Source organism: Lepidochelys olivacea (assembly GCF_965140295.1).
Source record: "Lepidochelys olivacea isolate rLepOli2 genome assembly, chromosome: 21".
Classification (NCBI taxonomy): domain Eukaryota; kingdom Metazoa; phylum Chordata; order Testudines; family Cheloniidae; genus Lepidochelys; species Lepidochelys olivacea.
The window spans coordinates 10,572,018-10,597,026 of NC_140431.1; the positions used below are offsets into that span (position 1 = coordinate 10,572,018).

General features: G+C 52.2%; 1 protein-coding gene across 2 annotated transcripts in view; it reads left to right on the forward strand.

Moving 5' to 3' along the window:
- The window catches only part of PACSIN1 (protein kinase C and casein kinase substrate in neurons 1), a 54,720-nt gene continuing 29,711 nt past the window's right edge, over positions 1-25,009 (forward strand). Inside the window, exon 1 of one of the 2 annotated variants that reach the window (XM_084611045.1) lies at positions 1-119. The gene's annotated coding sequence lies outside the window, so the exon portion shown is untranslated. Of the gene's footprint in view, positions 120-18,504; positions 18,611-25,009 lie in introns of those variants that run through there. The other variant, XM_084611046.1, reaches the window with a different exon arrangement.

Genomic DNA, 25,009 nt, shown 5'->3' on the forward strand with positions numbered 1-25,009 from the left:
TGGCAGCTGGATCCTATACGGCAGGGGAGGCAGCCAGCCTGCAGGGCCTTCTGCCTGACAGGTGCTGGGACCTTGCCTTTCCACCAGCCTCCCATGGTCCCTGCTGTCACTCCTCACAGGTACGTCATGGGCTGCGCTCTGATCCCTTGTGGGCAGCGGGATAGGACCAGGGTTTGGGGCTGCATGTCAGGCTTTTTAACCGGTGACTACACTGTCATGCCACGCTAATCTTGGCTGGGATGAGGGGCCAGGATTGGCGGGGTGTGTGTGGCTCGCACATTCCTCCAATCGACCTGCTCTGCCGCTCGCCCTAGCAAACGCCTGGGAAGGGAGAGAGGAGGCGAAGGGAGGCCGGTAACTTTCCACTGGGATGGGCTGGTGTCAGGTGGCTGCGGAGACCCATTACATGGGGTCAGGTCCTGCTCCTAATCATGGGGCAGCTGGCATTTCATTCCTGTCCACGCAGGTGAGTGCAGGAGTAAGACACATGGGGGCAGCTCCACTTGTGTTTCCTCTACACACGCCTGTGCATCAGGGGATTTCCTGCTCTGTTGTCTGAAATTGCTTGGGGCTGCTCAGCTCAGAGGCCATTTACCTTACCTCCTTTGTGGCCTCCCAGAGTCTTTGCTGGCCTGAGAATGATCTAAGGCCCCAAGGCTCAGATAGATATGGAACATTGTAACACTTCAATAAAGGGGCCAAAGACAGAAAATGACAGTGAGGGATGTGTTGTCATAGGGGCTACATCTATAAGACACTTGCAGGACTTCAGTAGGAGCTGTATGCCCTCAGCGCCTGGCAGCATCAGGCCTGTAATGATTGTAGAAGGAGTAGAGAGCGTATGTAGTATGTAATATTTACCATGGACAGTATTATATAGTGTGTGGTCAGAACACTGGACTGTATATTATGCACCATGAATCACACATGGAGCCTGTAAAATGTTACCTACTGTCAAATTCTGGAAGGTGCTGGTTAGAAAACCCCACACACCAACCTCAGGGACTCAAGGATGGGATGGGACTGTCCCTATTATGGCTTCCCCTGCAGAGACCCACCGTGACAAGAGCAGAAGGGCAGAACATGGGATCATGGGGAAGGATCTGCCTGTTTATGTGACTATGCCCCTGATCCATCAACAGCCCATGCACACAGCCCTTGCTCAGATTATTCCAGGGGAAGGGGCTGTTGCTGGCCGGGATACAGGTGCACCCAAATGCTGATCTTGCAGCAGACACATGCACTTGTTATGGGGCCGTTTTGCATAGGACCTTTGGTCCATAGTACTGTACGGGTGGCATCCAACCCCCACCTTTTTGGATGGCTGTGATTAGGGTTTGCTCTCAACCTTCTCCTGGGAGCCATCTCAGAGGCGAAAAGCTGGCCCCGTTTTGTGATCAGCTGTTCTGCAGTTAGGAAGTAGGCACCCCTGAGCATTCCAGAATCTGGCACGCTCACTCTCAGGTTGCTGCCAATTTACATTCCCAGCCATATCTGATGGGGTCACACAGAACATAGGAAACAGACTAGAAACAAAAACGTGAAACTGACCAGGCTGGGGTCCCTGTCACAGCTCAGTGAAGCACACAGGAAACAAACAGTACTGATGGTGATGAGTATATAGATTGTGAAAGTTCTTCAGTTTGCGTTAGGCCTTGTTGGCATCTGGTCTGCACTTGTTTTGCATGCCTGCTTCATGCCAGATCAGCTCAAGCTACACTACTTGCCACTTACACCCTGGTGCAAATTATAAACCTGGGGCTTAATGCTCAGTTGCGCCACCTTTCTGCATCCCAGGATTCTGGGGCTGCCCAGAGGCTAAACCGGCCCTTAATATACATTAGTGAAGCCCCAGGGTTGCACTAAATTCTGCTAGCTTGAAGAGCCCATTCCACCAGCTCAGCATTGCCACAATCCAGCCCTGCTTGCATTCGTTTGATGCTCTGTCCCTTCCCTGGCCTGCCCCTTATGTGGATTGGAGGAAGTAGATTGCATGAAGCTGGAGCCACACAGAGGGGATTCAACCTGAACTGAGGTTCTGGCACTAGGTGTAAGAGACCATTGAATTGGGCCCCTGATTTCTGAATCAGACAGAAAGTCCCATACTAAGGGTTTTGGGAGCCTAAAATTAGCCCCTCCCAAAATCTGGATTCGGACTGGTATTTTGAAGCATTTAAGACTCTAAATGGAGAATTTAGGCACCTTTCTCTGCAGCCTGAGTTTGAGGCCTGGACCCAGTGGGTTGAACTGTGCTCTCTCTCTCACGAGTGCAAACCACCAGTAACTCCTCTGGAGTCACTGGGGTTACACTGGAGGAAGAATAGGCATGAGATGGGAGTCAGGCTCAGTGTCTTTGATCTCTTACGGATGGTGCAGCAGTGCTTAGTTTGGGCCAGGGCTTGACAGAGCTGAGCCCTGCCACCTCTAGGGTTGGCAGGTCAGAGCCCCGGCACCTCTGGGCTTGCTGCATGCATTATAAATGTAAAAAAATTGCTTGAGCCCTGGCATCTCTTTCATCACAAGTTAAGCACTGCAGTTAAGTGAGCAGAATTGAAATATCCAGAGTAGAACAGCTCTGCTGAGGCAAACAACTGGAAGACATTAAACAACCCAATAGACTAGGAAACTCCCCAGCTGTGCCAGCGGTGGAGGGAGATGACACAAAAGAGATCAGCAGAAAGTCTCCATCACTCCTCACCCTAGGCAGCTGCAGCAGGTATGATCATCCCAGGCTCCCGTGACAGGCTGTCTTTGGCTGGCTGGTCTCCCTAGACTGGCTTTGGTATTCGATCTCCGTTTCCTATGTCAGAAAAGCCCATCCCCTGACAATTGTTGTCGAGAGACTCTACGGCCTAGACATGTTAGCTGAATGCCGGTGCAGGCTCTGGCTGTAATCTGAACTGGCTTCTCCAGTGACACATTAGGCTCCGTGTCCAGGCTGCAGCCTGGATCAGAGACTCCAGGGTGCATTACTGCCTGCTGCTTAGTATCCATGGGCTCTCACTGGGCCTGTATCACATATCCCAGCTCTGTGCCATTGACTCATGCTTGACACACACAGGCTGCAAGTGCGGGTAGGATTAGCAGCTGTCCTCCGTGGCAGGTGTAACCAAGGGGAGCCATTATCACTCGCTCTCCCTTCACACCGATACCGCCACAGCGTTTGATCTGGGATATCTGTGTGGAGCTGGAGCCGGTAGAGGAGTCGTCAGGGTCTCTCCGTGCACACACAGCAGGTGTGCGGAGTGAGGAGAGCTCTCTGTGCCACTGTGCTGGGGGCTCGCGGGCCCATGGCAGTGCTGCTAGGCCTTTACATTCTCCGAGTCACTGGCCACACACGGTGCTTCCCAATCACCTGCTCTGTCCTGTTTGTAAGAGGCTGGCAGTGATCGCCTGCAATACCCTTCCCAGGTAACATGCCTATTGGGAAAGGGCTAAGCAGGTTCTACTGACTCACTATTGCGGGTAGTTACCTCAGTGGATACAAGGGAGGTGGGTGTGGCTCTCTGAGGAGAGAGCAGGATCTAGGGTGCGGGCTGAGCCATCCTCATGGAGGAGCCCTGGGAGCAGGCAGGCTTGGGGAGAAGGTCTGGGCTGATCTTGATATTCTATTACTGTTACTTTCTTCACGAATAAAGCCAAAGCCCAGGCAGGGGGTGAGTTTGTACTTGACGCGGGTTGGGAAAGGCACCTGCACACACTCCTTTAGCTACTTTGCTTCACGAATGCCTGTCACTTCCACCTATTCATGGCAAAGATTATCCATGTGCTCTGTTATTGATGCTACAGTTGCGGCTATAGAAATGTGATAGCTCTCAAATAGAGAGATGCTGGTGGTGTCTGAGGACGTTACCTGGACTGGCCTTTGGGGTTACGACTTTGCCGAGTCGTCCTGGTTGAAATGCACAGCCTCTCTACCTCTGGTACTTACCTGGCCCCATCGCTGGAATACCTGCGCACCTCCCAGCTTTTAGTATAATTATGCTCCTAACCCCTGCAAGCAGAGCAGGGCTATTGTCTGCACAGTACAGATCGGGAACTGAGGCACAGAGACTGAATGACTTGCCCAAGGTCACACAGGGGGCCTATAAACTGGGTCTCCCCAAACCTAGGCAATTGCCCTAACCCGTGGGCCATGCTTCCTTCACTTGCACGCAGACTCCAGGCAAATGGGTTTTGTGCAGGGAAATTCAGTGGAGCTGGGCAGAGACAGGCAGGATGCAGTGTTGTCTGAAATAGCAGTCACTCCCCATTTACGTTGCCTTCATCTGAGTTTCCAGGCACTGGATCCATCTAAGTGTAGCTTCAGTGAACACAGCCCTCTGGGACAGCCGATTCAGGCCCCACCTCCCTGCTGCCCGAGGAGATGGCTTGCTGAGGCAGCGCCATGGCTGGGAACTGGAAAAGGGAGCAAGAAGAGACCTCAGAGGCAGATTAAAGCAACAAGATCTTCAGCTCAGCCATAGCAGCTGCCTGGTGAAATGGTGCTGACCACCTTGCTGGGCTGGGACCTTCCTGTCCCTTATCTGAGCTGTCGCCTCCAGTTGACAGGTGCCTGTCACACCGAGTCAGGCCAGCCCACCTGATCTTTTTCATGTGCCTTGTTTCCTGGAGGACTGGTGATTAATAGGTGGCTAGTGCTGATGAAAGCTGCCCAGGGAGGCAGGATAGACTTAATAGTAAAAGCATTGTGAAATGCAGGCCAGGTGGTTGCTGTGAATTGTGGGAAACTATCAGTTAGCTTCGTGTGTGTGAGAGAGAAAGAATGAGTAACAGAAGAAGAGAGAAAGGTAGGGAGCAGGTCCTCAAAGAATCAATCCTGATGCACTTGCATGAGAGGAAAGTGATCAGGAACAGCCAGCATGGATTCACCAAGGGAAGGTCATGCCTGACTAATCTAATCACCTTTTATGATGAGATTACTGGTTCTGTGGATGAAGGGAAAGCAGTGGATGTATTGTTTCTTGACTTTAGCAAAGCTTTTGACACAGTCTCCCACAGTATTCTTGTCAGCAAGTTAAGGAAGTATGGGTTGGATGAATGCACTATAAGGTGGGTAGAAAGCTGGCTAGATTGTCGGGCTCAACAGGTAGTGATCAATGGCTCCATGTCTAGTTGGCAGCTGGTATCAAGTGGAGTGCCCCAAAGGTCGGTCCTGGGGCCGGTTTTGTTCAATATCTTCATAAATGATCTGGAGGATGGTGTGGATTGCACTCTCAGCAAATTTGCGGAAAAGGACCTAGGGGTGACAGTGGACGAGAAGCTGGATATGAGTCAGCAGTGTGCCCTTGTTGCCAAGAAGGCCAATGGCATTTTGGGATGTATAAGTAGGGGCATAGCGAGCAGATCGAGGGACGTGATCGTTCCCCTCTATTCGACATTGGTGAGGCCTCATCTGGAGTACTGTGTCCAGTTTTGGGCCCCACACTTCAAGAAGGATGTGGATAAATTGGAGAGAGTCCAGCGAAGGGCAACAAAAATGATTAGGGGACTGGAACACATGAGTTATGAGGAGAGGCTGAGGGAGCTGGGATTGTTTAGCCTGCAGAAGAGAAGAATGAGGGGGGATTTGATAGCTGCTTTCAGCTACCTGAAAGGGGGTTCCAAAGAGGATGGCTCTAGACTGTTCTCAATGGTAGCAGATGACAAAAGGAGGAGTAATGGTCTCAAGTTGCAGTGGGGGAGGTTTAGATTGGATATTAGGAAAAACTTTTTCACTAAGAGGGTGGTGAAACACTGGAATGCGTTACCTAGGGAGGTGGTAGAATCTCCTTCCTTAGAGGTTTTTAAGGTCAGGCTTGACAAAGCCCTGGCTGGGATTATTTAACTGGGAATTGGTCCTGCTTTGAGCAGGGGGTTGGACTAGATGACCTTCTGGGGTCCCTTCCAACCCTGATATTCTATGATTCTATGATTCTATGATACTAAACTGGGAGGAGTTGTAGATACGCTGGAGGGGAGGGATAGGATACAGAAGGACCTAGACAAATTGGAGGATTGGGCCAAAAGAAATCTGATGAGGTTCAATAAGGATAAGTGCAGGGTCCTGCACTTAGGACGGAAGAACCCAATGCACAGCTACAGACTAGGGACCGAATGGCTAGGCAGCAGTTCTGCGGAAAAGGACCTAGGGGTGACAGTGGACGAGAAGCTGGATATGAGTCAGCAGTGTGCCCTTGTTGCCAAGAAGGCCAATGGCATTTTGGGATGTATAAGTAGGGGCATAGCGAGCAGATCGAGGGACGTGATCGTTCCCCTCTATTTGACATTGGTGAGGCCTCATCTGGAGTACTGTGTCCAGTTTTGGGCCCTACACTACAAGAAGGATGTGGATAAATTGGAGAGAGTCCAGCGAAGGGCAACAAAAATGATTAGGGGTCTAGAACACATGACTTATGAGGAGAGGCTGAGGGAGCTGGGATTGTTTAGCCTGCAGAAGAGAAGAATGAGGGGGGATTTGATAGCTGCTTTCAACTACCTGAAAGGGGGTTCCAAAGAGGATGGCTCTAGACTGTTCTCAATGGTAGCAGATGACAGAACGAGGAGTAATGGTCTCAAGTTGCAGTGGGGGAGGTTTAGATTGGATATTAGGAAAAACTTTTTCACTAAGAGGGTGGTGAAACACTGGAATGCGTTACCTAGGGAGGTGGTAGAATCTCCTTCCTTAGAGGTTTTTAAGGTCAGGCTTGACAAAGCCCTGGCTGGGATGATTTAACTGGGAATTGGTCCTGCTTCGAGCAGGGGGTTGGACTAGATGACCTTCAGGGGTCCCTTCCAACCCTGATATTCTATGATTCGATTCTATGATAGGGGGAGAGCAGCAGAGGGATAAAGAGAATGAGAAAGACACAGAGAAGATGTGTCTACACTAAGAGCCTGGAATTGCACCAGGTCTGAATTTAGCCCTAGGTGGAAACCGCTGCTGAGACATTGATGGCCCTAAGTGGCTGGTTCCTGAACCTCTCCAGCTCGTCCCCTCACAGAATCATTTTGGCCCATCCACACACCATGCACCTGCCAGCCATGGCTGTTCCCAGTGCATTTTCAGACTCCTGAAGATCCTCTCCCACAGCACCTGATGTTGCTTCGCAGCAGTGTTTCTCAAGGGCCAGTCTGGGGACTGGCACCGGTCCCTGAGATCTCCCTGACTCCGTTTAGGAAGGTAGCAGGCTAGTCCCTTGTATCAAAAAGGTTGAGAAACGCTGGCTTAGCACAAGGGATCCGATGTAGTTTCCAGGTGGAAGGCAAGGCATTGTAGGACGGAGCTGGGAGAACTGGCTGAGCCAGGGCAACTGGAATGCACCTAGCTCCATGTGCAAACTAGGAAGAAAACTTTGTAGACAGCACTGTCTGCACCAGATCTAATCTAAAGACTTTGTCCCAGGTGTTGCAACCAGCAAATACAACTGCCATTTGTGAAATGCTTACGACAGCTGTTGTGTGCCAATACAAGGGTCAGGCACGGAGATCAAGGTGCTCCAGTAGTTTGGTGCTGTGCCCCTTTAAATAACACAGTCAGGCCCGGAAGAAGAAAGAAAGGCTCAATTTTCACTCCAAGAAGCATGACCCTTGCATGCTTAGCATCTTGTAGCAGAGTTTTCAGCCCAGCAGTGCTCTCCGAAAGCCCTAAGGGCATCTGGGTGTGAGAGGAATCACTAACCAATTCTCCGGCAGCATAGGCTACCTTTAGGTTTCTCCTATGTGTGGAAAGGTGGCTAGTGAACCATGCTAGCTGGGAAAGGCATGACATGTGCAGCACAGGGCCCAGGCATGCCATGGACACAGATCTGGGAGCAACCGAGCGAGGTTCTCTGCTCCTCAGAAAGGTGCGCGGTGCAGCACCCCCTGTATGTCTCAGTGAACAGAGCCATATTTCAGCAGCTTCGCAGGATGCTAAGTGCTCCTTTGCCACGCTGTAAGGTCAGGTGTGAGCGATGCAGGCAGAGCCGGGAGTTGGCTTGTCCCAGTCTGGAAGGAAACTCTTTCCCGACCAACCCGGCGACCTGCATTGCCACACAGCAGACAACCAGGGTTTGGAGTGTGCAAAAGTAAGGCCTTTTTCCTGCCCCATTCAAGCCAATGGAAGCTTTGCTGAGGGCAGGATGAGGCCAATGGCATTTTGGGATGTATAAGTAGGGGCATAGCGAGCAGATCGAGGGACGTGATCATCCTCCTCTATTCGACATTGGTGAGGCCTCATCTGGAGTACTGTGTCCAGTTTTGGGCCCCACACTACAAGAAGGATGTGGATAAATTGGAAAGAGTCCAGCGAAGAACAACAAAAATGATTAGGGGTCTGGAACACATGACTTTTGAGGAGAGGCTGAGGGAACTGGGATTGTTTAGTCTGCAGAAGAGAAGAATGAGGGGGGATTTGATAGCTGCTTTCAACTACCTGAGAGGTGGTTCCAGAGAGGATGGTTCTAGACTATTCTCAGTGGTAGAAGAGGACAGGACAAGGAGTAATGGTCTCAAGTTGCAGTGGGGGAGGTTTAGGTTGGAGATTAGGAAAAACTTTTTCACTAGGAGGGTGGTGAAACACTGGAATGCGTTACCTAGGGAGGTGGTAGAATCTCCTTCCTTAGAAGTTTTTAAGGTCAGGCTTGACAAAGTCCTGGCTGGGATGATTTAATTGAGGATTGGTCCTGCTTTTGAGCAGGGGGTTGGACTAGATGACCTCCTGAGGTCCCTTCCAACCCTGATATTCTATGATTCTATGATTCTATGATTCTAAGCACTTAGGAAATGGGCCAGATTAGCAGCCCTGAAAATCAGAGTCCCCTGCCCACAGAGCTGATACAGCACAGGCAGGCGGCTGGACAAATTCCTCTACGCTGACTCCTCCACGCACCCGTGATCACTGTGCTGTCCGCGCCGGGTACTGACTGTGCCTCCCACTTCACCTGCAATAGGTGCGTGGCTTAGAGCAGCCAAGCAGCTTGGTGGCCAGCGTGCTGCCGGGACTGCACAAAGCATGCATCATAAATAGCAACCTGCCCCGTGCGCCAGGGGAGCGGTGGGACATGGAGAGGTCTCGTGGTTACTGTTGCCGAGGCACCACCTCCTCCGCTCGCTTGATATCCGGAGACCGGCAGGGACCCTACATGAGAGAGAGGGTAGAGAAGAACGAGCTGAAAAGCAGACCTGTGATTCCCATGCTGAACTGGGGAGTTCTTCAAACTGGAACGAACTGCCCACCGTGCGTGTCCCTCTGTCCTGTGCCGCTTTCCTTTCCTTCGTGAAAAGAAATCGCAGCTCTGGATCAGCTGCGGCAGTCAAGCCCAGCATGCGACTGCTTGGTGGCCTGTGGGAAAGAAGTTTGGGGAGTCTCTGTCCAGCTCTGAGTGGGACAAAAGTTCCCACGGCTAAACAAGTCTCTGCCTTCGGGACTGACTGACCTCTTTGTTGGCAGTCCCAGCAGACAGATCAAGGAAAGGGATTGACCTGCCCTCTAGCGTTGGTCCTTTCAGATCAGGGGGGAGGCCCATTGCCCTGAAATAAGCTCATCAAGCCTGACCTGCAAGCATAGGTGTAGTTTGACTTCTATATTGGGGGGCGGGGGGCAGAGCCAGCCAGGCCAATGCGGCCACACGTGGTGGGGGTGTGCAAATTCCACATCTGCCCGAGGCTTCCATTCCCCCACAACTATGCCCAGGCCTGCAAGCATCCCCAGCTCGGCATTCCCAGCTCTGGGCCTTTGTACCCGAATTTCAGAAGTACCAAGCACCTAACTCCACTGGGCATCAAGAGGAACTGTGAGCGCCCCATGCTGCCTCTGAGAACCATGCCCAAAGTGCCTCACGTTGGGCACTCAAAACCAGCACCCAAAATCAGAGGCCACTTTCAGCAATGCTTAGCCTTAGTCCTCTGGGGAAAGCCTGTAATAACACAAGGGGCTCTGGAACAAATCTTGCTTCCTAACATCACTAACATGAGGGGCCTGGATTTTGGCCCAGGCATTTGACCAAGAGTCCCTTCGGAACACAGGAGAAGCTGTACCCAGCTGTAAGGCCTTGTATACGCAGGGCCCATTGTCTCATTGACGGGCGCTGCGAGGATCTGCACTGCACTGGCATTCTGCGCTTTGCAAGTATAAACGCTGCCGGAGCGTGATGGAGTTCATTTTATTCCCGTCAGCCACTATGACACACAGGCCGTGGGATGCCAGGGCCGGATGGTTTGTGGAACTGGGGAGATAATGCTTACAATCTCGCTCCAGACTGAGACTTCCAAACTCATTGCACGTGTGATCTAACCCGGGCTTTGACAGCTGAAATGTTAGCACTGTCCCTCAGCACCCCTCTGCGTCCCAACACGCAGGGATATTTGCCTTCCTTGAGTTTTCTCCCCCCCTCGCTTCTGCCAGTGGCAGCGGGGCCTTAGTTCACAGGGAACTTCAAGCTGAAAAGTCTGACTGCAGCCATGTTGGCAGCATTTTTTGCAAAGTGAGGCTGGAACCTGTTGCTTTGTGGGAGGGCAGGACCGTGGCGCTATAAGACAGGCATTGGCGAATCTGCCAGCCCCTTGCCTCTTTGGATCGGTACTGACCTAGGTCAGCCTGGTGCTCGGAGCTGCTTTTGGACAGCACATAAAACGGTGTCGTGACTGCCCGTGATCATTAACGATCCCGTGGCACTTTCTGCAGGAGTACGAGTGCTAATCCCAGCATGCCACTCAAATTCCAGTTCAGGCCATCCCGCTCTGCTTCCCATAATGGACAGCATGATCTCACTGCATGTGCTAAACTGGCGATCTGTATTGCTATATGTGGTTAAAAAGCATTTGCATCCCACCCCAGAGGTGGCTGCATTTCGGTGGGGAATGAAGTGCCTTCTATATCCCTCACTTGTTTCACAAGGGAGTTATGAGACTAAACTGCTAAGTGCTTAGAGATCCTTGGAAGAGAGATGCTATAAAATGTGCTAAAAACTTTCATTATAATCGCAACTCAACAGCAAGGTATCCTGCCCATCCTCATACATAGGACAGACACCCCTATCTTCCCCCATCCTGTGTGCCTGTTGCTCAATTGCCATATATGGGCCAGGAGGGGAGGTGAAAGTTATTAATTATGATTTATTTGTATTGTGGTACTGCATAGGTGTCCCAGTCATGGACCAGGACCCCATTGTGCTAGGCGCTGTACAAAAATACAGTCCCTGGCCCCAGGAGCATCCGATCTGAGTATTATACAGCATGGGTAAAGGGAGAGAGTTTATGTTTGTGTGGAAATGGGAGTGGGCAGGCTGGGGCAGCAGTGCAGTCTAGTGGATAGTGCATAAACCCAGAAGTCAGGAAACCCATCTCTAGCCCTGCTACACTGTCTGATGCCTGGTGAGTTCCTTTACCTCGGTGCCTATATTTCTCCCCCTATGCTTGCTGATCTACAGCTTGAAAGCACCCATAGAAGTGCTACGTATTATTACTGAGGGCACAATTAAGTTTGACAGGGCAAGAGTGGCAGCCTGTTATAGAAAGCAGATAGGAGATGGGGGTGAGAGGGCAGAGTTAAGGTTAACTGAGAATGCCCTGCTGCTTCTGTGATTAATTTCTCTGTGCTAATTTTGCATTCAAAGGATTAAAAAAAAAAAAAAAAAAACTTTTGCTGGAAAGAAACACATGCAAACTTCAAATGGGAGTCAGGCCCCTAACCTGCTTTGGCCACGAGGCACCAACTTGCATCTTTAGGTGCTAAATACCTTTGTCAACCTGACCCCTTAAGAAGCAAGCAGTTTGCAAACCAAGGGCTCAGTTCACCATTGCCCTGCACCTTAGGCAATCATTTTCACCACTACAAAGTGTGTGCAAAACGCTGCCATTCTGGTGGACATCACTGCACAAGGCCCAGGCCAACAGAACCTGAGCCTAGGGCCCCCCCAGCGGGAATCGGTAGCAGAGCTGAGATCTTGGGCAATAAGGGAGTTTCTTTTCCAGCCCTCACAAACACAGAGCATTCCACAGAGCATTGTGCAGCCAGCCAGTTTGCCAGAAAAATCGAGTCCTTTATGTCCCAGGCCGTGCCCCTTCCCCGGAAGGAGCTCTGGAGGATGCCTTTAGGGCCAGTTATTAGCAAACAAAAGGCAGATTGTTTTGGTGGGAGCCAGGCTTCTGGCAGCACCTGCACAGTGCCGGAGCCGAGCCGGAGCCCTTCACAATGGCTCGCTTTCTGAGTAATCGCTGCAGCGGGCCCAATTATCCACTGTTCCTAATTAGAGATGCAAATAGCCCTGCGTTTGCATTTTTGCTGCAAGAGGGAGAGGGCTCTTGGGATTGGCAGCTGGCTGGCTGTGCACATCCTTGGCTGGAAGATGGAGGGGGCTGGGGGAGAAGGGCAGCAAAGTCCCAGAATGACCCAAGGGGCCCGAGAGTCACCCACAAGCGTGATCTGCCCCTGGCCTGGGTGCAGTACAGAGCTTGCGCAGCCTTCGCCCTTGGATTTATGGCAAGCTCTGGGCTGTGTTCTCTTGTCTCCTGCCTGCAGGATCAAATGGGAGCCAGAGCTGAGGGTAGCAGAGATGGGAAAAGAGTCAGCCCAGATCATCTGTCACTGATGTCCAGATCATGCATCTCTTAGACAGTCTAGGATGGCACGTTTGAAGAATAAATCAGATGGGTGTTAGAGAGACCATGCAAGGTTCATTATTTGGTGTCCTCATCACTCCTTCCCTTCTTCCCTCCCTGATCCATGCACCCAGACAGCCAGCAGAGCCTGACCACCAATGTTAAACTGGGGGTTGCCTTACAGATCAGGGCCTGCCACTGGGCTGGCGTTCCCTGTGGGCTACACGGGTCTCAGAAGCTGGAGTATGAACCTCCCCCTCCCCCTCTCCTATCCTGTCTTCTTGGGAAGCTGACCCAGTGACAGGGCTAACAAGGAAGTTGTGGGTGAGTCACTGTTGGCAAACAAAACAAACCCATCCCCACCCCTTTGGTGCCTGAATTCCACCTTCATTAAGTAGGTTCCTTTATGTGGCAGCCCTTGCCCCAGCCAGCCATATGTTCGTAACCTGAGCACCCCTAGGAGCAGCTAGTTTTGCCTGAGCTTTTGCAAGTTGCCAAAACTCTGGGATTATGGCAGTGCTGGACCCCTGCCTGTGTGGACACCAGGATTTACTCATACAATAAAACAGGTGTAGTGAAGGCGTCCCATACAGTTCTTTGCTGTCTGTCTTGAGCTGCAGCGCCCCTGCAAGGCCAGTTCCAGAATCCCCTCCCCAACAGATCTGCCAACACACCTCACGCCTCCCCTGCAGCAGCTCCTCCTAAGCCAGTCTCGGGTCCTACCACAAGCATGTGCCAAGGGTTGTAGACTGGGAAGGCATCCTCTGGGAGAAGGGAACTGGGCCACAGCAATACCCAGGAGAGGAAAGTCTGCTCTGAGAAGACTCATCACCCAACCCTAAGTTCTCCTCCTGCTTCCTGACGAGGTGACAGACTTCTGCTGCCAACCCTCGGTCCTCCTCCCCACAGAAGGTTAAATCCATGAAGCCGGAGTCACCCAACAGCAAGGTGCAGTCTCCCAAGCCAGAGGCTGTGGAACGAAGTGGCAGCTGTATGGCCAAATGGCAGGGAGGTGTGCAGCCCCTAGGCCTGACAGTTCCCAGTGGAGACATGGAGAGTGAATACGAAGAGTATAGCACAGGGAGGTGGACTGAGGATCCAATCAGTGAGGAGAAAGCTCCGAGCAAACCCTGCGTGGCCTGAGCAGTGACATTCCCCAGGAAAGTGATGATATACACGTAGCCTCTTCTGCCCAGCACTGCTCTTTGTCTTGTACCTTCGTCTCAGATCTTCTGGCTCTGCTGATCCAACGGAGCATTTGCCGGCCTAAGCAACCCACCTATGGGCAAGGGAACTCCATTCTACTTTGCCTCCTGTCTCGAACTGGCCGATAACTTCTCATTTCAGAATCTCCATGGCTGGTGACGGCGGGAGAGGCAAATAGAACCTGGTGGAGTTTGTTAAAGAATTTGTTAAATCTCGCTAACCTTGGGTCTCTAACCCAGATCTGTAATTGAACCCACACGCTGTCAAGTTTGCAACATCACCTCATGCCCACCAGGGACTTCACTGTAGTATCTGGACAGCAATAGTTATGGGCAACAGTATAAAACCCTAAGCTAAACAGATTCCTTGGAATAATGGCATTTTACATTTCTAAAGCACCTTTCATCCTGAAAGATCCTCAACTTGAGATTCGCTATATGCCGAGTGCTGCTGAAATGCAACCACCTCTGGGGAGGAGAGTAGCAGCCGGGGGCAAGTGCAAGTCAAGGACACCGGCTTGTCTGCGTTTGGTGTTTTGTGTATGTTGAGTGGATGACAGCCTGAGTGTCTCAGCTGAAATAAGGAGGGTGGGAAGCAGCAGGCCAGCTGAAGGGTGCTGAAGACAGAGAGGACCGCTCATTAGGAAGTCAAATGTGCTCTTCGGAAGAAAGATGAGACTGCGATTGAGAAAGGAGCCACACAGGACCCGGTTTATGTTCTTAGGGCAGCTTGATCTTAAAGCTCCTGAACAACAAAACAACCCCGGCCCTCTGAACAGCTTCATTATGGCAGGTTCTATTGCTCAGCCTAAAAGGCCAACCTCTTACTGGCTTTAATTTCCTCCATACCTCCCGTTAGCCAGGCAGGAACATGAGAGAGAGGCATAAAAGCAGCTTTAGAGCAGAGGGGACATTGTCCCAGCTCCTGTCTGCAGCAGAATATCTTCCCTGCATGGGTCTCAGCCCCTCTCGCCAGGATTCACCCTGCCACTAGGGTTAGCCCCTATGGCCCAATCCCAGCCTGGTGTACTGGCTCCTTGTTTGGAAGATGGATTCTGTAGGCTTCTGGCTGAGTCTCCTTGCTTCTCTTTTGTGCCTCTCGGCCCCTCTGTGGGCCCCTCTCCTTTGGCTGGTGAAGTGGGCTGGCTTGACATTCCTGGATGCGCAGCAGCAGGGCAAGCTTCCCCAGCGGCACCCCCTGCTCGTGTGCTGGCCTGAAGGAACCATCTCTAGAGCTCATCACCATCATCTCAGAGACTGGCTAGAGGACCGGATGTGATGATCGGGGCACCCGTGCATTGGGATCAGGACTCAGAACCACCAACCTCACTTCGCACAGGCTACCAAGCAGTGATCAGATGGTCATAAAATTTCCTCAATACCAGCTTGATCTGGATTCACACTTGCGATTTAAAGAGACAAAATTTTCTCTAGCCTATTACCAATCCCCTGAGCTATGCAGGCCCCTTTTCACCTGCCCAGGCCTGGGGAAGAGGAACCAGTGTTGCTTCCTCTGGCACATGTACCAGGTTATTCACAGGAGGGGCTGTTGTTTCCTGCATACATTAGCATGCCTTAACGCAGATAAGTGACATCAGTGATGAGGCTGCATCAGATTCTCCAAAAGGATGGCTCCGGTTTGGGTCTCCCTCAGCAGCGCTTTAAAGGCATCTGATGGGTCTTTATATCTGCAGCAAACACAGGGCTGCCCACTGAATAAGGCTCCTCCTGCAGCCTGGCTGCTGATTCCCATGCAGTAGGTGATATGATCCCTATTTACAATCTACACTGTAACAGGTTTCAGAATAGCAGCCGTGGTAGTCTGTATTTGCAAAAAGAAAAGGAGGACTTGTGGCACCTTAGAGACTAACCAATTTATTTGAGCATGAGCTTTCGTGAGCTACAGCTCACTTCATCAGATGCTTACTGTGGAAAATACAGTGAGGATATTTTTATACATACAGACCATGAAAAAATGGGTGTTTATCACTTCAAAAGGTTTTCTCTCCCCCCACCCCACTCTCCTGCTGGTAATAGCTTCTCTAAAGTGATCACTCTCCTTACAATAAGAAAAGGAGGACTTGTGGCACCTTAGAGACTAACCAATTTATTTATTTATTAAGTCTCTAAGGTGCCACAAGTCCTCCTTTTCTTTTTGCGAATACAGACTAACCCGGCTGCTACTCTGAAACCTCTCCTTACAATGTGTATGATAATCAAGGTGGGCCATTTTACCTTAATTATCATACACATTGTAAGGAGAGTGATCACTTTAGAGAAGCTATTACCAGCAGGAGAGTGGGGTGGGGGGAGAGAAAACCTTTTGAAGTGATAAACACCCATTTTTTCATGGTCTGTATGTATAAAAATATCCTCACTGTATTTTCCACAATATGCACCCGATGAAGTGAGCTGTAGCTCACGAAAGTTTATGCTCAGATAAATTGGTTAGTCTCTACGGTGCCACAAGTCCTCCTTTTCTTTTTACACTGTAACAGGAACCATGCTGGATCTGCTTGGAGAAACCAAGAGAGAGCATGCACTACAGGGAGTGGAGGGTTCTAAGGGTATGCCAGGAATGCTGCCCCTGGGACGTTGGCTCTCCTGGGAACAGAATTCATGCTAGGTGGTCCATGCGGCCATTCTGATGGGATGTAATGCTGGGATCTAATAGCTCTGCTAGATGCAAACCCCAGTGGCACAGAACCCATTCCTGTCTTTCCTACGTGCTTTGGAGGGAGGGCACAATGGGGATTGAAGGTAAAGAGAGAAACAAGCACGTTGAGGATCCTCAGTCACAGGGCTCTGGGGTTCCCCAGTGACTGTATATTAAGCTTCTCTAGGCTGGTGAGGGAAAAATCCCTGCAGAACAATTCAGGGAAGAAAGGAACATGGTTTTCTCTGGCACCTGTTCCAGTAATCTAAAGAAATGCAGCCCCAATGCACTCAGCACCCAGTCTCCAGACAGGATTGGAGACAGGCCCTCAACTTGGACACCCCTGCACTTTGGGGAAGCTTGGCTCCAGGCCCAACTCTGTTTAAAGTGGATTTTATTTATTGAGGGAGGCTCCCTCTCCAAATATTGCCCCTGGCCCTTTCGCTCCAATCTGGGTAGCCCCAAAGGAAGGAACAGGCAGAGGGGATGTCACCCGCTAACAGTGAGGATGCACCACTTGATGCTCCATTTCCACTCATCTGGCTTCCCACATGGAAGACTTTAAGATGGAATCCCTACCCCTGGAGAGAGTTTATCCCTCTCTGCTCCCTTCCCGGCAAGATCTGATTAGAACTGCAAGCCAGACACAGAAGCAGGGCAGATTGTCACTGAGCGAGCTCTCTGGCGAGAAGAGAGTTCTGGCCTACCAGCATTAAACAAGGAGCCCAGATGCCTGTTCAGCCCTATTGCCTGGTGCCTAGCACATGTGCACTTGGGATTCCCAGCACCGACTGTAAATAGGGCACGAGCAATGCCTGCACTCTCCCTGGAGAACGTGCGTCTGGTACAAAACTAACCTGATGTTGCAGTGCCTTCCAACCGCAGAAGCCGTTGACTAGGTCTTAACGCTAACAGCCACGGTCAGGCAGAGTTGGGGTGCTCCCAAAATGCTGAGGAACACAGCAGGGTTTCTAAATTGTCTCACTGGTGTGAGGTCCAAGCTCCCCGCTTTTTAAGGCTGATTGCATATATATTTAGCAATGCTGATGCACCATGAGGATCATGAAATAAAGTGATGACCAGGGGTCAGACGAGGCACTGGATCAGTTCACTGTGCTTTCTCCATGGAGCCATTTGTTAAAATGGTCACAGGTGAAAGGCATTTGGTGGGTCTCAGCCTAGCCCTCCGCGAGCCTTTGGCTAGATCACAAGAACTACGATGCCCTCTGGGATAACTGGGCAAAGCCGGCAGTCTCTGGGCAGAATAGGCCCATGGCTGGAATAGCAGAGGATGCTGAGAGTCAGCATTAAGGTGGCATTCGTAGGGCCGTGCGGGCCCAGGACTGGTACAGCAGCTCAGGACAGACGTTGAGTAGGGCGGCCAGAATGTCAGGGGGGAGCACGGGTCACGAATAATGTGCACAGGCAGAGCTCCCCCTCTGTCCAGCTGTTCAAGGAGGTGCATGGGTAGAGCTGCATAAAGGGAAATGTGCAGAGTGCCTGGCCATACCCGGGGAGCCATTCATCCCTTCCTTTCCAGGGCTGGAACATTCAGCTGATTAGTGCAGCCCAATGAACCCAAACAGGTGGGAACCCCGCGTCCCATCCCCCTCCATTTGTCGCTGTGATTGCCTGAGCGCGCGTTTCATTTGTAACCCCCGTGTCCGCACACGCAGGCCCAGGTGAGTGTGAAAGTGACGCGTGGGGGCGGGGGCAGGGCGAGCCTGGTCATACAGACACGCTCACCGGTGCAGGCATGAGGGCTGTGCACCGGCCCGTGCTCATGTGAGCGTACACTTCACACAGGCGTGGGCGGGTGTGAGCAGGAGGGTCACACGCGAGTGCACGCCCGCCAGTGTGCGGGTCTCCGCGGCTCGCGTGACAGTGCCCAAGGACGCACGGCGGATGGCACCGGTGCCCGCGGGGAGGGGGGCGGGGAGGGGGGGGGCTGGAGGTGCTGAGCATTACCCAGTTGCCATGGAAACCAGCGGCAGGAGGAGGTGGGCGGCTGCGGGAGGCGGCAGGGAGCGCGCGCCTCGCCCGCAGTCCTGGCGCGGCTGCTTCATTGCGAGCTCCGCCGGCGGACGCAGGAGCCTCGCGCCCGGCCCCCTCCCGCCCCGGCCTTGCTTCCCGCCTTGCACCTGTCAGCGGGGGGCGGCTGCTCTGTGCACCGACGGGGACGCCCCAGGTAAGCGCCTGGCCGCCGGCAGGGAAATGCACCGCCCGCCCCCTGCGCGCCGGGCTGCTGGCCGGGGAGCAAAGATCCCTGCGGTGCTCGCTGCAGGCGGGACTCGGGGCGGGGTGGGGGGGGAGCTGTCCCCGTGCAGGCAGGACCCGCTGTGCTGCAGCTGGGCACCTTTCTCCTCCTCTCCCCCCTCCCCCCAAACTGGAGATTGGAGGGGGCAAGGCTTGGGCTTTCGCCTGCAGCGACCTCCCCGCGTGGGTGATAGTTTTGCAAAAGGGATGCTGCATCTCCGTCGCCCTCCCGCTCCCTGCGGCTGGAGGGAGCCACGCGCCTGGTTCCCAACTGCCAGTTTCTACCTGCATCACAGGAGCGGTGGCCAGGCTGCGGTTCAGGCATCGCGGGGGAAGGGGTGGGCAAGGAAACCTGCTAAGGTCAGATCCCCCCCCCCCCGCCCCGCTCAGCTTCCCAAAAGCGTGTTCCCGGGGAAGGGATGGGGGAGAGCGGGTCCTAAGAGGAGATGGAGCAGCTTGCAGCCCTGGGGAGGGGGGATCTGGTCTGGCACCTGGTAGGAAGATGCTCGGAGGGCTCCTGGTTTCTCTCCCTGAGGGTGGGTGGTGCAGTGGCTGGTATTCCCAATTATAATGATAAATATTTTGCTGTGATACTGATCTCTCTACTCAGGCTCTCGCTGCACTATCTTCTGTAGAAGACACATCCCTCCTTCATTTCCACACATACCCCCCCCCCCGCAGTTACCTTCATCCCTTACAGCTCTTCCTGCACCCTGCCTTACTTTTAACCATGCCCCTCAATCCTCTCTGAACCCATCCCAGCCAGCAGCCTCTGGCCAAGGAAGGTTTGGTAGCCGCCCTCTCTGAGCTGGTCGTCACCCCTCAAGCAGCCAGCAGGGGTTGCAATGAGTAGTGAGGTCCCCTGCCAGGGCAGAGCGGGCTGGCTCTGCCAACAGCACTTCCCAGCCCTTGCCAGGCTGGCCCAGGGAGCAAGAGGCCACATCTGGGAAGCGGAGCTGGTGTGAAGCCCAGAGGGCAGGACACAGTGTTACCCAGAAGGCCCTGGGTGTTCAGCCGGCTGCACTGAAGCTGAACAAATGGAAGGTCCCCATTACAGTGACCATGTTCATTCCCGCACCACACAGAGAAGGGAGAGCCCTGGGATGGACTAATCGGAACGGGGGGCCTGTCCTGACTGCGGCATCCTAGAGAGGAGGGAATAGGCCAGGTGCTTACAGAGGAGGGTCTCCGGGCTCCAATTCACGGGTCTGGAAGGGTGGTGAGAGCAAGCTGGGATCCTCTCAAGCTGCTTCTCGCCCTGCCACTGACTCGCTGTGTGACCACGGGCCAGTCATGTCACTGCTCAGTGCCTCAGTTTCCCCATCTATAAAACAGAGATACTTCCCTCTGTCACAGGGGTTTGTGAGGATTAACCGAACCCTGGCCCCTAAACCTGCCCCTCCTTCCCCATCTCTACTAGCAAAGCTACTATCATCCCTGCTCCTTCAGACTCACAGCACTCTTCACCTTTCCCCCCCTTTCCCTCCCACACTAACACTATCAGCACCAGATTCCTACACAAAATCCCATCCTGCCCAGGCTTTGTCAAACAAAACCCTAGTCCAAGCCCTGATCTGTCTTTCATCTCCACTACTGCAGCCTCCTGCCTGCCCTGGCTTTTCCAACCCCAGCCCATCTGGAAGGCAGTTCTGACAACTTCCAGCCCCATCTCAAATCCTTACGCTGCTTTCCCCTCACCATGGCCCTTGTCCTAACCTGCAACACCCAACAGAATGCATCCCCTTCTCACTCCCTGACCTCGTCTCCTTCGACTCCCCATTCGATCCTTTCACTCCACAGAAAAGCAGCTAAATTAACCACCCCGCAGTATTCTCCTTCCACCCACCTCAGCACCATCTTCCACCTGTCCCCCTGCTCCTGGGCACCCACCTCCCCTTCCTGACTTGATCTGCTGTGCCTCCAATCTCTCTTTGAAATAGTGGGCCTGATTCCCCTCACCCTTACGCTGGTGTAAATGAGGAGTGAGGCCACAGGTCTCCACTGGGGGGCAGCGAGAGCAGAGTCAGGCACACTTTCCTGGTGGGGACACCAAACCCTCTGAGTCTGTGTGCATGAAGGAAGGTAAAAAGAGAATCTCCAAGCTGTGATAATGTGGCCTAGTGGATAAAGCATTGGACGGGGCCTCAGGAGACCTGCGCTCTATCCCTTGGTCTGCCACTAACCTGCTGGGTGACCTTGAGCAAGTCCCATCCCCGTGCCTCAGTTTCCCTATCTGGAAAACGAGGAAACTGATACTTTGTAAAGTGCTTTGAGATTTACTAACGAAAAAAGTGCAGTACAAGAGCTAGGTATTACTATTATACATCCAGAACCACCACAGTGTTGCCAACTCTCAATTTTATCACAAGTTTCACGGTATTTGGTGATTGATTTAAAACCCCCAGCTGCTGGAGTCATATGATTTCTTGAAACTCTTAGCTTATTTTACAATGAAAAGTAAGTGTTTAGCCCTCCTGGTTGCTGAGAAAAGCTTGAAAACATGACCCTTAAAGTCTCAGAAACCAGAAGACAAATAACCAGAAACCACATATTTGTTTTCCTAAATCTTGGGATTTTTAAGTTGGTCTCATTTTTGGGGGGCCTGACTCATGTTTGGGTTTGGCAATACTACTTCATTTCTCTGCAGCCCTCACCCCGAGTGTCTGTGCACATCTCTGGTGCATCTCATCATCACTTAGACTGTAAGTTCCTCTGGACAGAGACCTTGTCTTTCTTTGATCTGTGAAGTGCCATGCACATTTATGGAAAGATTGCAAAGAGCTCTGAGGTCCCTGGAAGAAAGCGGTGGTAGGTCTCCTGTGTTCTCAACAATAATGCTTAACCCCGGGGAGAGCAAGGAGAAGATGGATCTTCTTTTAGAGTGTGCAAAAAGTAAAAATGTTTTGTGGCCTCCAGAAGTTTAAGAAAATTCTTGTTGTTACCATGCTGAGCTTGTGGCATTGCTTCCAGTGATGCAGAGTGTGGGGTGGGTGTATGTGAATGCACAAACACGAGATTTAATGTCACAATCCTCCCACCTGGAACTAGGGTACATGGATCTCATGGAAACAGCTGGAAATCTCTTTAGAGAGTGCTATAGCTTAGGGAATTCTCTGTGCCTCACAAACCCTGCCATCATGAAAGTGATCACCTGGGATAGGGACACAATGAAGTTCCCATGATGAAGACATGCTCCTTGGTGCAATACTAGTGGGTCCTATCAGACTGCTGTGGGTTCATTTAACTTTAATTAGCCTCTTTGTCAGCAGTTTCAGCAGATTGCCCCTGGTGATCCCTTTCAAGTCAAAGGGCATTGGCAAGGCCGCCCTGGGGAAGCGTGCCCTGATGCTGCCCATGCTGTACCTGGTTCTGTGATGGGAGAATCCGACCCTCCAGGCTTTCACCGGCATAAAAAGGAAAACCACACCAAAGAAACCAGCCGCAGTCTGGCCATTGAAATTCACTTAGGGTGATAGGGGAGAAGGGATGCTCTGGGGATGCTCGTGAATTAATCCCATTAACAGAAAAGCTGCACCTCAAGCCCCTTCCTTGTCAGTCCATGTTGATCACTCCAGTGGTTATAACTCTGCCCCCCCTCCCTCTAGGTTTTTCATTTAGCTAATCAAACCGAGAGCCCTGGCCTGGAGAACAAAGCCCAACCTTTGCCAAGTCTCCCACATTCAGTGCCTTGTAAATCAGGCTTGTTTTCATTGCTCTTTGCTGACATCTGCATAGCTTCCAAGGGACACATGGTGTAAGTCAGCCTAGCTCCATTGACTTCTGTGGAACGATGGTGATTTGCACCACCCCAGAATCTGGCCCTATACATTCTCACTATGTGAACTCTCTTCAGAGAAATGCATGGTACCTAAGTGGATTTCCACACCCTGCTTCTCCCCCGCCCTGCCCCTAACATTGGGACAGTTTTCACTGGTGTGCACGTATAGTAATAACAGGGCCAAATCCTGCCTTTATTGAAGGTAGGGGAAATTTTTCCATTAACTCCAAAAGGAGCAGGTTGGGTCCCAAGGATACAACTGTGAGCAGGTCCCTTTCCCAACCTGCTCCAAAGCAAATCCTTCATGGTACATAGCGTCCAAACTCACCTCCTTCCTAGGCTTTGGCTTAATTAGCAGTTAGACGGAAAAGCTCTGCTCAGACCTTCACCCAGGCTTGGTTGCTTCTCTCTTGAGGTTACTCAGCCCACATCCTAGGTCCCCTCTCTCAGAGACCCTCTTCTATCTGCCTTATATACAAGTGGCATATAGAGCCACCTGCCTCTGTGTCAGCCGACCCACTAAATCTTTTCCCAACACGATCAACGCCTGCTAAAAGGATAGGATGACTCAGCCAGCTTGTTATAAACCCCTTTGTATTCATAGAGCACCCTTCACCAGAAGGATCCCCAGGGACCTGGGCAACCGCAATCCCAATCCTGAAATTGTTGTACGCACAGAATTCCCATAGACTTAGAGACGATCAGCTGCAGGAATGACCATACATGTAGGAATCTGTCACCCACCTCTGGGGTGGGGCACAGCAGCTGTTTAACAGGACACAGCAACACCACACAACAGTGCATAGGGAGGGGCCAAGAATGATCTGCCCATTTGAAACTGGAGGGAGAATGTAGATCATTGAACACACTGGAAGGGGACCAGGATGCCAGGTTAACCCTGCTCTTGAAAATGGCATAGAGACAAGGGGCCAGGATTTGTTTTTGAGACACCTCCAGCAGTTCAGCATCCTCTAGGACTTTGTGGAGCCCTGGGTTCAGAATGAACTCCGAGCAGCACAGCATCATGCTGGGGCAGGGGGCTCACTACTGACTCCGTGCACAGGGTACTGTGAGCTGTTTCTACCCCACATTGAAGCCCATGGCTCTCTGCTCAGCCTGGCAGCTTCAGAGCAGGCTCTGAGCACTAGAAGCAGATGGCCAGAGGTGGGGAGGGAGAATGGGACAGTGGGGTTGATTTATCCTTTAACTCCCAGCCTCCATCTTCCTCTTTCCCTGTTTTATTCTCCGCTGCCCTGTTGGGCTCTCTCCCCCTCCCATTGCTCGTGCCATTTCACTGCTCAGATTTAGGTTTCGTCTTGTGGAAGTCACTACACATAGGGCCATTTAGCTCATTTGCCAGCTGTCAGCCAGCATGATGGAACCGCTGACACATAGCTCTTCCCTGGCTTCGTGAGCCCAGGCGGGGAGTTCTCAGAAAGGCAGAGATGCTGGCATGGGCAGTCTCTCACCACGAGAGTCTTTGGGGAGACTAGAATGGGCAGTGCATCTCCTTGCTCCTAAAGGACCTGCATCACAGCCCATTGCTTTCATTAGGCTGTGGATAATGCCGTAAGACTGAAGAGTCCCACACTGAAATATGAAAATGGAGGGCCAAAGCCAGTGCTGAGCAAACCTCTTGTGGGTTTAGATGAGCCCCTAACTGTTCCTGATCCAGAGTCCATGGCCCTCAATGGGCTTGGGCTCCAGGTCACCTGATACACAGCACCAGTATGTGGGGAGCCAAACAGACAGGGTGGCCATGGGAAGTGAGGAAGGGAACAGGGCTATAATTCCAGCTTACCTGTTTTACCAGGCAGGTCACTCAGAGTAAAGCAGCTGTGAACCATAGTGATACTCCTCCCAAGGGAGGGGTGCTAAGAGCTGAAGCTAGGGTTCCAGTAGTCAGTGGAACAGTGATGAGGGGAAAGCCCAGCAGGAATCCCAGAACCCAGAGGAGTCCTGGACAGCAAGCCAAGAGATGGGTGTACAGCAGGGCCATGGGCACAGCCTAACGTCTAGGAAGGCTGGACGGCCAACTCTGGCATGACTCGGTGCTCCCTAGGCCATAAGCCCAGGGCGGATGGCTACAAGCCCTGCTCCCAGCAGAGGCCTCTGCACTGGTTGCCAGTGACTCCCCTTCTCAGGTTTCAGAGTAACAGCCGGGTTAGTCTGTATTCGCAAAAAGAAAAGGAGGACTTGTGGCACCTTAGAGACGAACCAATTTATCTGAGCATGAGCTTTCGCGAGCTACAGCTCAGCTGTAGCTCACAAAAGCTTATCCCCTTCTCAGGGTTGGCATTGCCTCTCTGTGCCACAGTCACGGCAGATTCCAGCCCAGACCTCTGCATTTGTCCCTCCCCCCCGCCCCCCGACTTGACGGGGTGATTGGACCCAGGTGTTTGATGGGAATCTCCAGGGTCTGCGACACTGCGTCAAGAAGTCCCACAAGAACCAGGAAGTGCAGCAGCAGGGAGCAGGGGAAATAGCAAGGACTGACCCAACCTTTCCCACCCTTAGGTGAGTCAGTTTGAATTTTCGATGGAGAACGGAGCT